Here is a 13,571-nt window from a genome sequence, read left to right as displayed (position 1 = left end):
CGTCGTCCTTTTGCAAAGGCCACCGACTCCTACACATGAGCAGCAAATGCCATCGACTCCTCCTGGTGGCAGTCCTGGTGAGCAGCCAAGTCCACACCTACCTGAGAGGGACCCCAGCGTGAGTCCACCATCTCGAGATCCTCCGCGTAAGACAGCGTCCGTTAAGCGGAACGGTACGCCGCCTAGGAAGAAAGCTAGAAAGGAGAAACAACTGCCGCCATCGAGAAGTTACCTTGGGAAAAAACTCCAGAGGAAAACGCGGAGGCCGTTCAGGCCGAGTTGAAGAAATTTTTTGCACCGAAAGTGCCAGAGATACCTTTCGAGAAGACACTAGATCCGGTGAAAGTTGTGCGTACCGTTGACAATCTATATGACCCTGTACCATCGCCGCCATCTGACTATGCGCGTTCTATTGAAAGGTCATATGACAAGATGATCGAGGCGACAAAACCCGTTAAATCAGGTATCAGGGAGATAAAAGGGATACACCAAGTCTACCAGCTCGGACAACAACCCGTCAATCGGTCGCCCCTCTCAAGGTGTTTGACGGGAAGACCGTTCAAAGTTCTCGACAAGACGCAACTGATTACGCCTTCGCTGAACGAGCATATCAATTTGTTCAAGGGAAAGATTTGGTCGAGAATCTCAGGAAGGTACCAACATGTATGCGTAACTTGCATTCGTGGTACCGTAATGCCTCAAAGGAAGGGATCGAGACTATCATGGTGCGAGTTAGGGAAGAGCACTACTTCCAGGAGTACTGTGTGAACGTTGACTTCGCCGAACTCTTTCAGTTATACAATCTCCGGGCCCTCGACAAATCAATCATCAGTTGCTATTGTCTGTAAGTGATTTATTTATTTAATTTGAGAAGTCTTTAGCTCAGCTCGTTCATTGTCTGCAGATTATAATCTTTTGTACGCTATATTATGCAGATCGAAGATGCTCGAATGCAAAAGGGACGAAATCACAGACATTGGGTTCATTGACCCGCACACAATGCATGTTAAAACCATAGAGAATCCCCTCTATAACAAGGATACACCGCAGACTTTGCTAAGGTTTTTGAAGCGACAACGTGACAAAAAGCTAATAATTTGGCCTTACAACTTCGAGTGAGTCTTACTGTCTTATAACACATTATATTTTGCTCACCGTATGTCAAAATTTTAACTAATGACTTATATATATGACACTACATATTGAAATGTGCGTAGGTTTCACTTTATTCTTCTCGTCATCAATATGGAAATTGGAGAAGTTGAAGTCTTTGACTCACTAAGCAAAAAATCGGAACTATACGTGTCTTGTTTTTTAATGCTCAAAAGGTAATTTTAATTCTTATCGGTTTGTTTCGTTAATTTCCTGCTTTGAACTAATTGATGACTCTTTTATGCATTTTCTTTTGTCGAGCAGCGTACGGCAAACTTTCATCAAGGAAGATACGTCCCGTGAATGGACACCGAAGCTGCGATGGCGTGCGAAAGTAAGTAGTACTACCTAGGTCCACACACCTTTTAATTATCATACTTGACTATTGTTTGATTGAATTATATTCTTGTAAAGAAATGCCCGCAACAACCACAAGGGACCGATCTCTGTGGATTCTTCGTTTGCGAGTACATCCGCAGAATTGTCAGCGAGAGAACGAATAATGAAAGAAATAAAGAGGTACAAAAACAATCTTCACAAATTTGTTTTCTTATCATAAGTTGTGCTGAGTTTCAGTAATAGTTGTTTCATGTATTCATTTGTATCTTATTCTTTTATAGTTGGCAAGAAAGCGGAACAAGCTCTCAATCGATGACCGCTTCATAGCAATAGGCGAGGAATTGGCAGGATTTTTCCTTCGGGACGTCATACCACCATTCGCAGAGTACCACTATGAATGAAGATGTACATGTTACATATATAGTTGACTCGAAGAGTACCACTATGCTACATGTAATAGACATATATAGAGTACGCCTCGGAGAGTACCACTATGCATGAAGATCGATCTTCATGCATAGTGCTACTTAATTTGCGATCTTATGCAATTACATTTGTGTTATATTATATGCACCAACTTGCTATGCATCATCTTGATCTTCATGTACTACCTAAACCCAAACGCGTTTCTGGTGCATCGACGCGATATGAAACAAACCGATATCCCTAAACCCCTCCAAAAACCCTAAAAATCCAATTCTCTGCCGTGGCAGAGATTTGGGCAAATTCCCTGCCGCGGGTGGGAACCTTTGGTACCGGTTCGTATTACCAACCGGTACCAAAGCTCCTTGGCCCTGAGCTCTCCTGGTGGCCCACGTGGAGGCCCCTTTTATACCGGTTCGTAAGCAACCGGTACGAAAGGGGGGGCCTTTAGTGCCGGATAATTAATACCGGTTGCTCAACCGGTACTAATGCCCCTCTGGAACCGGTATAGATGATCGTTTTTCTACCAGTGCCACCACTTCGTCATCCCGTTTTCCCATCCCATCTTTCCCCCAGATCGGGAGATATTCTGCTCTGCTCGCCTCGGCCAGGATCCGATCGTGGATGCCCTCCCGCGCACTTCGTCTATCATCGGGGCTCCTAGCGGCCTTGTGGGTCGATGGCTCGATATGATGCGGATTGGGCGCTGCGTCTGTGTCATCCGTCCTGGTCATCAGCTGGCCTTTCCCTTCCTTCTTACGGGCTGTCTAAGATGGGTGCTGCTCTGCCCAATCTGGTTTCCTCCTCGCCTGATCTGCGTGTGTGGATCAGTTGCCCGGCCGTTGTCAGTTCATTGTGTGAAGCCTTCCCGGTAAGTGCACAATCCAACTCCCAGTTGTTCACTTATTGACATACGGATCAGCTGCTAGTTTTAATGATTAGGCAAAGTGAAATCAACCGATATTGGTATATGAGGAAATTTTGTCATATATATTTAAGCCTGGTAAGAGTTTATCCTGTTTGATGTGGCTAGATCAAAAGCATCGTAATTGAGTAATTTATAATTTTGTTGTTTGCATGTGCTTAGTTATATCTGATATAAACTCAATTGTTACCCACTCAACTTTTACTTTATATTCTCAGTGAACGACACAATACATAAAAGGTAGAGAGTTCCGATCTGCCTAGAGATGCCTTCTTAGCCATCTATTGTAGCACTGTTGCACATAGCATAGTACGAAATTACCTTCCAGTCTCGGAATCAATTGGAGCACATTCGCTCATGTATAGAATACTAGTGTTAACTCATATAGAATCATTTATCTAGTCTGCACAATGGCAGTAGCTATCACTTCAGTTTGTACATTCCGCTGGGAACTACAAGTTTGTACTACTGATTAGAGGGGAAAATAGAACTGCTAATTAGGAATTTGATAATCTGATAACAGTACCACTTAGCACTTACTTTTATAGCTCTTCCGATAACTCATACCTCTACTGCATATATATTGGTTCAGACTAGTGTCAAGTGCTATGGTTGAGATGAATTCGAATGTGAAGTTGTTGATTTGCTCATTGCCCTTTGTCTCAGGTTATGAATGAATCGACGAGCAGGAAGACACGTTAGGGAGATTAAGCAGGCAGGTTAGTGCCCAGTGCCATGGTTAAGATAAAAAGGTAGGTTATGGAGGAATCATGTCAGCAGATTGAGCAAGCAAATCAGGAGAGGGACAAATAGTCCAGATTACCTAAAAGGTTAGTTCAACGCAGATTCTTCAAGTAGTAATAGATTAATTGTTTGGAAATTTATAGTCGCTATTAAAGGCAGCTTCCATGTACAAATGGGCCGAGTTAGCACATCCAGAATTGGCACTTTTCAAAGGTGGTAGTACATAAGCATCTGTGATATCTTTTAGCCATTGTCAAATTATTTGATGTTATTTAGTTAGCCTCTTGTGTTTTGTTCTTTGTGCAAACTCTTGCAACTGATGCGTGACAAATTAAATCAGAATGCTAGAAAGTTTTTTGCTGGTAACATACTAACATTACTCTAAGCAAGTGCTGGAATAATTGGAGCGATTAAATAAAATGTAGCAAGTACACCGATATGACTTGCATTATCGGTAATTACCTGCTTGTACGGCTAGAATAGGAGTGAAGTACTATTGTAACGATAGTCAAGTTTGGTATCTGTAGCTCAATTAATGTCACTCTACTTATTGTGCACTTGGCTGAGTCGTTCCTTGTTCCAATACTAAGACGTGATCAGCTTTATATGTCTCTGCGGACGTGATTCCAGAATAGTTAAGTTTGCTGTAGCTCAATTAAGTTTGAACTACATTACATAATTTTTCATCTCTCTTACAACTAGTGTTATCTTTTCTTAGGGAATGGGAAGCAATACCAGAGGAGTCCAGGTCTAATCCATATGGCGATCGGTGTGATGATTTTTATGGTGATGGGCATGATGATATCTATGGCGACTATGATGACGAGTCTTGTAATTTGGAAATTTTAGCTTATGCAACGTGTTTGGATCTTTATCTTTATTATATCTTAGTCACAATTTTGTTTTGCACAACACTTCCTAGATGGATCTTATACTTTAAATGTAATGATGTTCTTTTGTTAGTGCGGCGAGGTGTAATATGATGAATTTTCTTGAAATATTAATACTCTGAAACATTAGTCACGTTCCCTTGCTCTAGTCAAAGCAATTTCTAAAGGTGACTATTGACAACAATAATCTTGGGTTTAAATTTTACCAACAGCTTGTTGAGAAATTGTGTCCTTTGATGAACGACATAAATGAATGAAGGGTTGTATGCACCGTTGGTTATCCTACTAACTAAGGATTTGACTCTCCACTCGGTAATAACAAACCCTTATGGGCCAAAAATTCCATGGCTATTATGAAAACTGACGGGGCGTGATACATCTCAGAAAATTAATACCCGAGGGGTAACCGTCGGCTATAAGTATTGCCGAGCTACTACGAGGCAGGGGCTGACCAAACCAGCCCGACGGCTCACCGTCAGCCTATTACCGTGGGAAAATACATTACCCGAGCGTACCGTCGGATATTAGACTAATGGCCGACCGAGTTTTCCCGACGGGAGAAATCCGACGGTGTACAGTCGGTTACAATTATATCTGAAGGTAAACTAAAATATCCGACGGTAATTAGACCCTCGGTTAATTGGGGATATCTAGTTGTATTGAAGTACATGGGAGAGAGAGTACCAACTAGCTACTGCTAGAACCCGTAGTCCACGGGGGAACTACTCACGGAGCATGATGGAGGCGGTGGCGTCGATGGAGATGGCTTCCGGGGGCACTTCCTCGTCCCGGCGGCGTGCCAGAAAAGAGATTCTGTCCCCCGAATTGGAGTTTCGCGATGGCGGCGGCGCCCCTGGAGTCTTTCTGGAGTTTCGTCAATTCGTATCGCGTTTTTAGGTCGAAAGGGGTCTTTATAGGCGAAGAGGCGGCGCAGGAGGGCGCCTGGGGCATCCTCACCATAGGCTGGCGCGGCCAGGCCTGGGCCCGCACCGCCTTATGGTGTGGTGGCCCCCTGGCCCGCCTCCGACTCCCCTTCGGTGTTCTGGAGCCTTCCGGAAAAAATAAGATATTTGGTCTTCGTTTCATCGAATTCTGAGAATATTGCCCGAACAGCCTTTCTGGAACCAAAAACAGCAGAAAACAGGAACTGGCACTTCGACATCTTGTTAATAGGTTAGTTCCGGAAAACGCATAAAAACATTATAAAGTGTGAGCAAAACATGTAGGTATTGTCATAAAACAAGCATGGAACATCAGAAATTATAGATACGTTGGAGACGTATCACCAGGCCGCAGCCAGGCTAGGCGTCGCCGGGCACAAACGCCCCAGCACCACCACGGCGAGGCACACGGCCGCGTCACCGTGTGTGGTTCACCAGCGAGCGACGAATCGCCGCGGATCACCACGACCTTGCGGGCAGACGCGTTGGGGGCGAGCCGAAGAGGCGACGAGAGCCAGATCGACACGGAGGATTTGGTGCGCCGTCGAGAGGTGGTCCAGATCCACACCATCTCGTCGCCGGCGACGGCCGGAGGCGGCGGGATTTAATCGGCGACGGCGGAGGCGATTTCCATGTCGCCAGATCTCGGGGGGAGTTAGGGTTTGCGCGAGAGAGCGAGGAAGGGGACGAGTGAGTCCGACCGAGCCGGACAGGCGGCTCGGGTTCGACCTAACCCGCTGGGCCACCCTGACAGGTGGGTCCAGGGGCAAAAGAGTCGTTTCACATTTTCAATTAAACCTGATACTTGGAAAATGCATAGAAAATGATAAAGAGCTCTAAAAAAATAATTAAAAATATGAAAACTGCTCAGCATAAAATTCTCTATCAGAATAAAATATAAAAGGGAATTTTTGGAGACAAATAAGAATAGGTCATATTTTGATGAATACTTAATTCATTAAAAATAACCCACTCTATTTTTAATGATAAAATAAGTCCATAAATCCTTTTGGACTTTAAAAACACCTAGACAACATTTCAAGGTAGTATTTTACCCTAAACAGAGTATCCCCAAATCATTCTTAGTAATTACCTCTGACATAAAATAATAAGCATCGGAAAGGGGGGAACAAACCCTAAAAATGAAAAGCATGCATAATTTATTCTTTAACCATTGCCCTTATCGGACAATGATGCTATTTTTCAGCAACAGAGGACAAGGGTCAGTCCACACATTCCAACTGCAACACTTTGCAGTCTTCAGGCAAGTTCATCGCTTGCTCATGTCATTTGAGTATTTTTACCAAATTACTTGCAAAGTACTATGTTTATCACTATTGCATAAAAAGCAAAACCACTATTTTCATAACTATGAATATGACTATGTGGTGGGCAATGGAACCATGGACTGTGTTGATATGGTGGAGGTTCCATTGCAAGGGTTTATATCCATCTAGGATTAAACAACAAATGTCGTCCAGTGATTGTTGTGCCGTAATAACCGTGTTAACCATAAGATCTGGAGTGGGACGGAATAGTCAATTGTATTTCCACCTCTTGTACATCAACGGATGCGCTTACCGTAGCAGTTGTATCTTGCGGAGCAACTGGAGGGTGGGGAGCCCCTTCTAATTCCCCACGGTAATGCAGTGCTTACCGTAGCGGTTGCGGCTTGTGGAACAACTTGAGGGTGGGCATCCCCTTCTAATTCCCCACGGTAATGTGGTCTATGATGGGTTGCAGCTACCGGCGAAGGAGTTTGGTTTCATCCCAGACTGTCGTCGTAGTCGGGGGCCATCCTTAATTGGTATAAGAGCACCGACGAGGAGCCAGGGTCGGGGTATGCAACAACGGGTGGGTGTATGAGGTAGCGGAGGAATATGATTGGCTATGACCTTATACCGGGCCTCACACCAAAGGAAGTGTGGACGGGAAAGCTGCCCGGTTGGCACCAAGGTTAAGATCTCTTATGGGTAAAGCAACACACCTCTGCAGAGTGTAATGAATCGTGACATGTCACTCCCTGTTTCGGGATTTGGAACTGCGAACGCTGCCGGAACGGAACTCCATGAAGTTCTAGTAAACTGGTGAAGGCTGATGGACATAGTTCTTCTGAATAAAAGCAACCTCTTGAAGAAATGATTATCAAAACCTGCATTGGTATTAGACTTTCTGGTCTGATATCGTAGCTAGTGCATTAAACACCTCTTTTCTATAATAAACTTGTTGAGTACGCTCGTACTCATACCACTCTTAAATCCCCTGCTTAGATTGTCTGAATCGACTTGAGGAGGACAACGACGACCTCGAAGGAGCAGAAGACGTCTGCTATGAAGAACCAGACCTCTCCGGAGGTATAGAAGGAGTTGACTACCTCATCGTCTACGGAACCGGGGAGGGTTCCGGAGGAGAACAAGCATAGACCTATCCAATAGTAGTAGTATCCGAGCAGTGCGAACTCTTAGTACTTAACTGCTCGTTGAGAATAAATGTATAACCTAGTAAGACTTCTATATTGTAAGTTGAGTCGGGTTCACCTCGAACCCAGGAGTATTCCTCTTAGGACCCAAGAGGAACTCCGAGATGACATGTATATGTTGCTTGTAATAATAAATGAATGAGTTATGGACCTGCTATGTTCTGTTGTACTACTCTGAGGGATGTAATATTTGCGGATTGGTACTTTGTGAATGTTATATCAACGACTGGCATACTACTTCCAATGACATATAGAACGAGTATATAATGATGAGAGATGGACCGGGGTTCCCAGCGATCTACACTAGTGGTAACTCTACAATAAGTGACAAGTGTTGGGTGAACAAATTACAGTTGGGCAATTGATAGGATTCAAAGCATTAAGACAGAACATCAAGATTATTAATCATGTAGGCATGTTTTCCATATATAGTCATACGTGCTCGCAATGAGAAACTTGTACAACATCTTTTGTCCTACCAGCCGGTGGCAGCCGGGCCTCAAGGTAATCTACTGGATATTAAGGTACTCCTTTTAATAGAGCACCGGAGCAAAGCATTAACACTTGGTGAAAACATGTGATCCTCATACGTACGCCTTCCCCTCCAGTTGTCCCAATTTCTGTCACTTTGGGGCCTTTGGTTCCGGACATAGACATGTGCATACAACTTGTAGATACAATCTAAGCAATAAGTATAGAGCTTAAATCTAAGATCATGCCACTCGGGCCCTAGTGACAAGCATTAAGCATAACAAGATTGCAACAACAATAACTTCACAAACTTTATAGATAGACTAATCATAATGTATCATCCATCGGATCCCAACAAACACAACACCGATTACATCAGATGAATCTCAATCATGTAAGGCAGCTCATGAGATCATTGTATTGAAGTACATGGGATAGAGAGTACCAACTAGCTACTGCTAGAACCCGTAGTCCATGGGGGAACTACTCACGGAGCATGATGGAGGCGGTGGCGTCGATGGAGATGGCTTCCGGGGGCACTTCCCCGTCCCGGCAGGGTGCCGGAACAGAGACTTCTGTCCCCCGAATTGGAGTTTCGCGATGGCGGCGGCGCCCCTGGAGTCTTTCTGGAGTTTCGTCAAAAGGTCTCGAGTTTTTAGGCCGAAAGGGCTTATATAGGCGAAGAGGCGGCGCAGGAGGGGCAACAGGGTGCCATCCCCATAGGCCAGCGCGGCCAGGGGCTGGCCCGCGCGACCCTATGGTGTGGGGGCCCTAGGCCTCCCCTCTGACTCCCCTTCGGTGTCCGGGTCCGTCTCGGTGAATTATGATATTTGGTCTTCGTTTCGTCGAATTCCGAGAATATTGCCCGAACAGCCTTTCTGGAACCAAAAACAGCAGAAAACAGGAACTGGCACTGTGGCATCTTGTTAATAGGTTAGTTCCGAAAAATGCATGAAATCATCATAAAGTGCAAGCAAAACATGTAAGTATTGTCATAAAACAAGCATGGAACATCAGAAATTATGGATACGTTGGAGACGTATCAGCATCCCCAAGCTTAGTTCCTACTCGTCCTCGAGTAGGTAAACGATAAAAAAAAATTCTGTAGTGACATGCTACTTACATAACCTTGATCATACTATTATAAAGCACATGAAATGAATGAAGTGACTCAAGGCAATGATTTATAGTTGCTAACAAATAGATAACATATAGCAAAACTTTTCATGAAGAGTACTTTCAAGACAAGCATCAAAAGCCTTGCATAAGAGTTAACTCATAAAGCAATAGATTCAAAGTAAAGGCATCGAAGCATCACAAAGGAAGATATAAGTTTCAGCGGTTGCTTTCAACTTTCAACATGCATATCTCATGGATAATTGTCAACATAAAGTAATATGATGAATGCAAATAAGCAAGTATGTAAGAATCAATGCACAGTTGACACAAGTGTTTGCTTCTAAGATGGAAGGAAGTAGGTAAACTGACTCAACATAAAGTAAAAGAATGGCCCTTCGCAGAGGGAAGCATTGATTTCTATATTTGTGCTAGAGCTTTGGTTTTGAAAACATAAAGAGATCATAAAAGTAAAGTTTTGAGAGGTGTTTGTTGTTGTCAACGAATGGTAGTGGGCACTCTAACCCCCCTGCCAGACAAACCTTCAAAGAGCGGCTCCCATTTTATTTTTATTTTTGTGTGGCACTCCTTCCAACCTTTCTTTCACAAACCATGGCTAATCGAACTCTCGTGTGCCTGCCAACAATCTCATACCATGAAGGAGTGCCTTTTTTATTTTAGTTTTATTATGATGACACTCCTCCCCACCTTTGCTTTCTCAAGCCATGGCTAACCGAATCCTTCGGGTGCCGTCCAACAATCACATACCATGAAGGAGTGTCTATTTTGGTTAATTAATTTGGGACTGGGAATCCCATTGCCAGCTCTTTTTGCAAAATTATTGGATAAGCGGATGAAGCCACTAGTCTATTGGTGAAAGTTGCCCAACAAGATTGAAAGATAAACACCACATACTTCCTCATGAGCTATAAAACATTGACACAAATCAGAGGTAATAAATTTTGAATTGTTTAAAGGTAGCACTCAAGCAATTTACTTTGGAATGGTGGAGAAATACCATGTAGTAGGTAGGTATGGTGGACACAAATGGCATAGGTTTTGGCTCAAGGTTTTGGATGCACGAGAAGCATTTCCTCTCAGTACAAGGCTTTGGCTAGCAAGGTTATTTGAAGCAAACACAACTATGAACCGGTACAGTAAAACTTACATAAGAACATATTGCAAGCATTATAATACTCTACACTGTCTTCCTTGTTGCTCAAACACTATTACTAGAAAATATCTAGACCTTAAGAGAGACCAATCATGCAAACCAATTTTAACAAGCTCTACGGTAGTTCTCCACTAAAAGGTTTAAACTACATGATGCAAGAACTTAATCATGATCTACTTGAGAGCTCAAAACAATTACCAAGTGTCAAATTATCCAAGACAATATGAGGCATTTTCTGTTTCCAACCAAACAACAATAAGTATTGTAGCTTCCAACTTTTATCACTGAACATTAAAAGTAAAACGAAGAACAAGTGTTCATATGAAAAAGCGGAGCGTGTCTCTCTACCAAACAACGATTGCTAGGATCCAAATTTATTCAAACAAAAACAAAAATAAAAACACACAGACGCTCCAAGTAAAGCACATATGATGTGACCGAATAAAAATATAGTTTCAATAGAAGAAACCTGATAAGTTGATGAAGAAGGGGATGCCTTGGGCATCCCCAAGCTTAGACGCTTGAGTCTTCTTGAAATATGCAGGGATGAACCACGGGGCATACCCAAGCTTAGACTTTTCCCTCTTCTTGATCATATATCATCCTCCTCTCTTGACCCCTGAAAACTTCCTTCACACCAAACTTCTTATAAACTTCATTAGAGGGGTTAGTACTCAAAAAATTTGAATCCACCTTGGTCCTGTAGTGACACATTGCAAGAACTCAATAAAACATTAGCTACAGCTCTCCACGTCTAGAAAGCCTTGCTTAAAGTCCGCAAGAGACAATGCAAAAAACAGAGACAGAATCTGCCAAAACAGAACAGCCAGTAAAGACGAATTTTAAAGAGGTACTTCCGTTGCTCAAATCAGAAAACTCAAAACTAATGAAAGTTGCGTACATATCTGAGGAACACGCACGTAAATTGGCAGATTTTTCTGAGTTACCTACATAGAACACAGCCCAGATTCGTGACAGATAGAAATATGTTTCTGCGCAGAAATCCAAATCTAGTATCAACCTTCTATTAGAGACTTTACTTGGCACAACAATGCAATAAAATAAAGATAAGGATAGGTTGCGACAGTAGTAACAACTTCCAAAACACAACAAAACATTAGCAAAATAAACACATGGGTTATCTCCCAAGAAGTTCTTTCTTTATAGCCATTAAGATGGGCTCAGCAATTTTGATGATGCACTCGCAAGAAATAAGAGTTGAAGCAAAAGAGAGCATCAAAAAGCAAATTCAAAACACATTTAAGTCTCACCCACTTCCTATGCATAGGAATCTTGTACACAAATAAATTCATGAAGAACAAAGTGGCAAGCATAGGAAGATAAAACAAGAGTAACTTCCAAATTTTCAGCATGTAGAGAGGTGTTTTAGTACCATGCAAATTTCTACAACCATATTTTCCTCTCTCATAATAATTTTCAGTAGCTTCATGAACAAACTCAACAATATAACTATCACATAAAGCATGTTTTTCATGATTCATAGACACATAATTCTTATCAAGCTCAAAAATAGTGGAATTAAAACTTTCAAACTCACTTTTATCAATAACATAACAAGATGATTGATCAATCTCAAGAGATATGGGACTCCTACATAAAGTCAAGAACTCTCCAATCCCATTTTCATTAGTAGTACAATTAATATTATCAAGTAACATAGGACCATCATCTAGAGCTTTATCATAAACATTTGGTAAACAAAACTCTTTAGTACCATGCATTTCGACATCAGGCACAAACAAAGCATTATCATAAGATTTATCAAAATAGCATGGATTATCATAAATAACAGTAGCATAATTATTCTCACAAGTTTTACTCATAGGTAATATTTCAAGAGAATCCAAAGGAACATAACATTCAACCTCTTTCGGTAAGCATGGAGGACAATCAAATAGTGTAAGAGATAAAGAGTTACTCTCATTAGAAGGTTGGCATGGGTAGCTAATCCATTCTTCCTCCTTTTGTTCATCACTCTCCTCTTCTTTTTCATCCAATGAGCTTTCAGGTTCATCAATTTCCTCCTCTTTTTCATCCAATGAGCTTTCAGGTTCATCAATTTCTTCTTCCACAGGTTCCTGCAAATTGTGAGTGCATACTTGTGCATTAATGAGTCTCTCTTTATAATCAATGATATAAGGATTATCAGTGTAACTTTCATTGCAAAAATTAAGGATAGAAGAGACATAATCTTTAAGGTCCTTACAAACAACACAAGTTTCATAATTCTTAACCATGAAGGATTTGATCTCAGAGGCTCCCATAAATATGACAAATTGTTCTACCTCTTCAAACCCAAGATGAATATAGTTATTCCAATTATAGTTCTTAATTAGAACTTCTTCACTAAAGCCACATTGAAATTTCAGATGTTTAGTATCCTCTTTAGAGCAACAATTTATATCATGGCGTTTAAGCAAAATTTGAGCAATTGTATTCAATTTTTCTATCATAGCACTCATTACTTTACCAGTTCTTGATTCTCCATAATTATTATAATATTCTATGAGCTCCAAGTAGGTTGTGGGTTCTCCCATAACAGCAGTTTTTAATTTTTAGGTTTTTCAAATTTTTGGGTATATGAGAAAAATAAAACAAAACAAAAAGAAACTAAGCAAAATAATACTAGACAGAAATAAACTAAGCACAAATAAACTAGACAAAAGTAAACTAAGCAAAACAAAATAAAGTAAAATAAAAACAGAGAGAGAGGTCGAGTGTACTCCCCAAGTGAACTTATGAGTAGAGCTATGCCTCCCCGGTAACGGCGCTAGAAAACAGTCTTGATAACCCACAAGTATAGGGGATCGCGGCAGTCTTCGAGAGAAGTAAAACCCAAATTTATTAATCTGACACAAGGGGAGGTAAAGAATACTTATAAGCCTTAACAACTGAG

General features: G+C 41.7%; 1 long non-coding RNA gene across 1 annotated transcript; it reads left to right on the top strand.

The window, feature by feature from the left end:
• The first annotated feature begins 2,452 nt into the window (after positions 1 to 2,452).
• LOC127338803 (uncharacterized) lies at positions 2,453 to 4,597 on the top strand. Its single transcript, XR_007874510.1, has 3 exons — positions 2,453 to 2,785; positions 3,506 to 3,669; positions 4,302 to 4,597. It is a non-coding gene; the product is annotated as an uncharacterized lncRNA (long non-coding RNA).
• The last annotated feature ends 8,974 nt before the right edge of the window (positions 4,598 to 13,571 follow it).

The sequence above is a fragment of the Lolium perenne genome, chromosome 3 (genome assembly GCF_019359855.2).
Source record: "Lolium perenne isolate Kyuss_39 chromosome 3, Kyuss_2.0, whole genome shotgun sequence".
NCBI lineage: Eukaryota > Viridiplantae > Streptophyta > Magnoliopsida > Poales > Poaceae > Lolium > Lolium perenne.
This window is presented reverse-complemented; position numbering and strand designations above follow the sequence as displayed.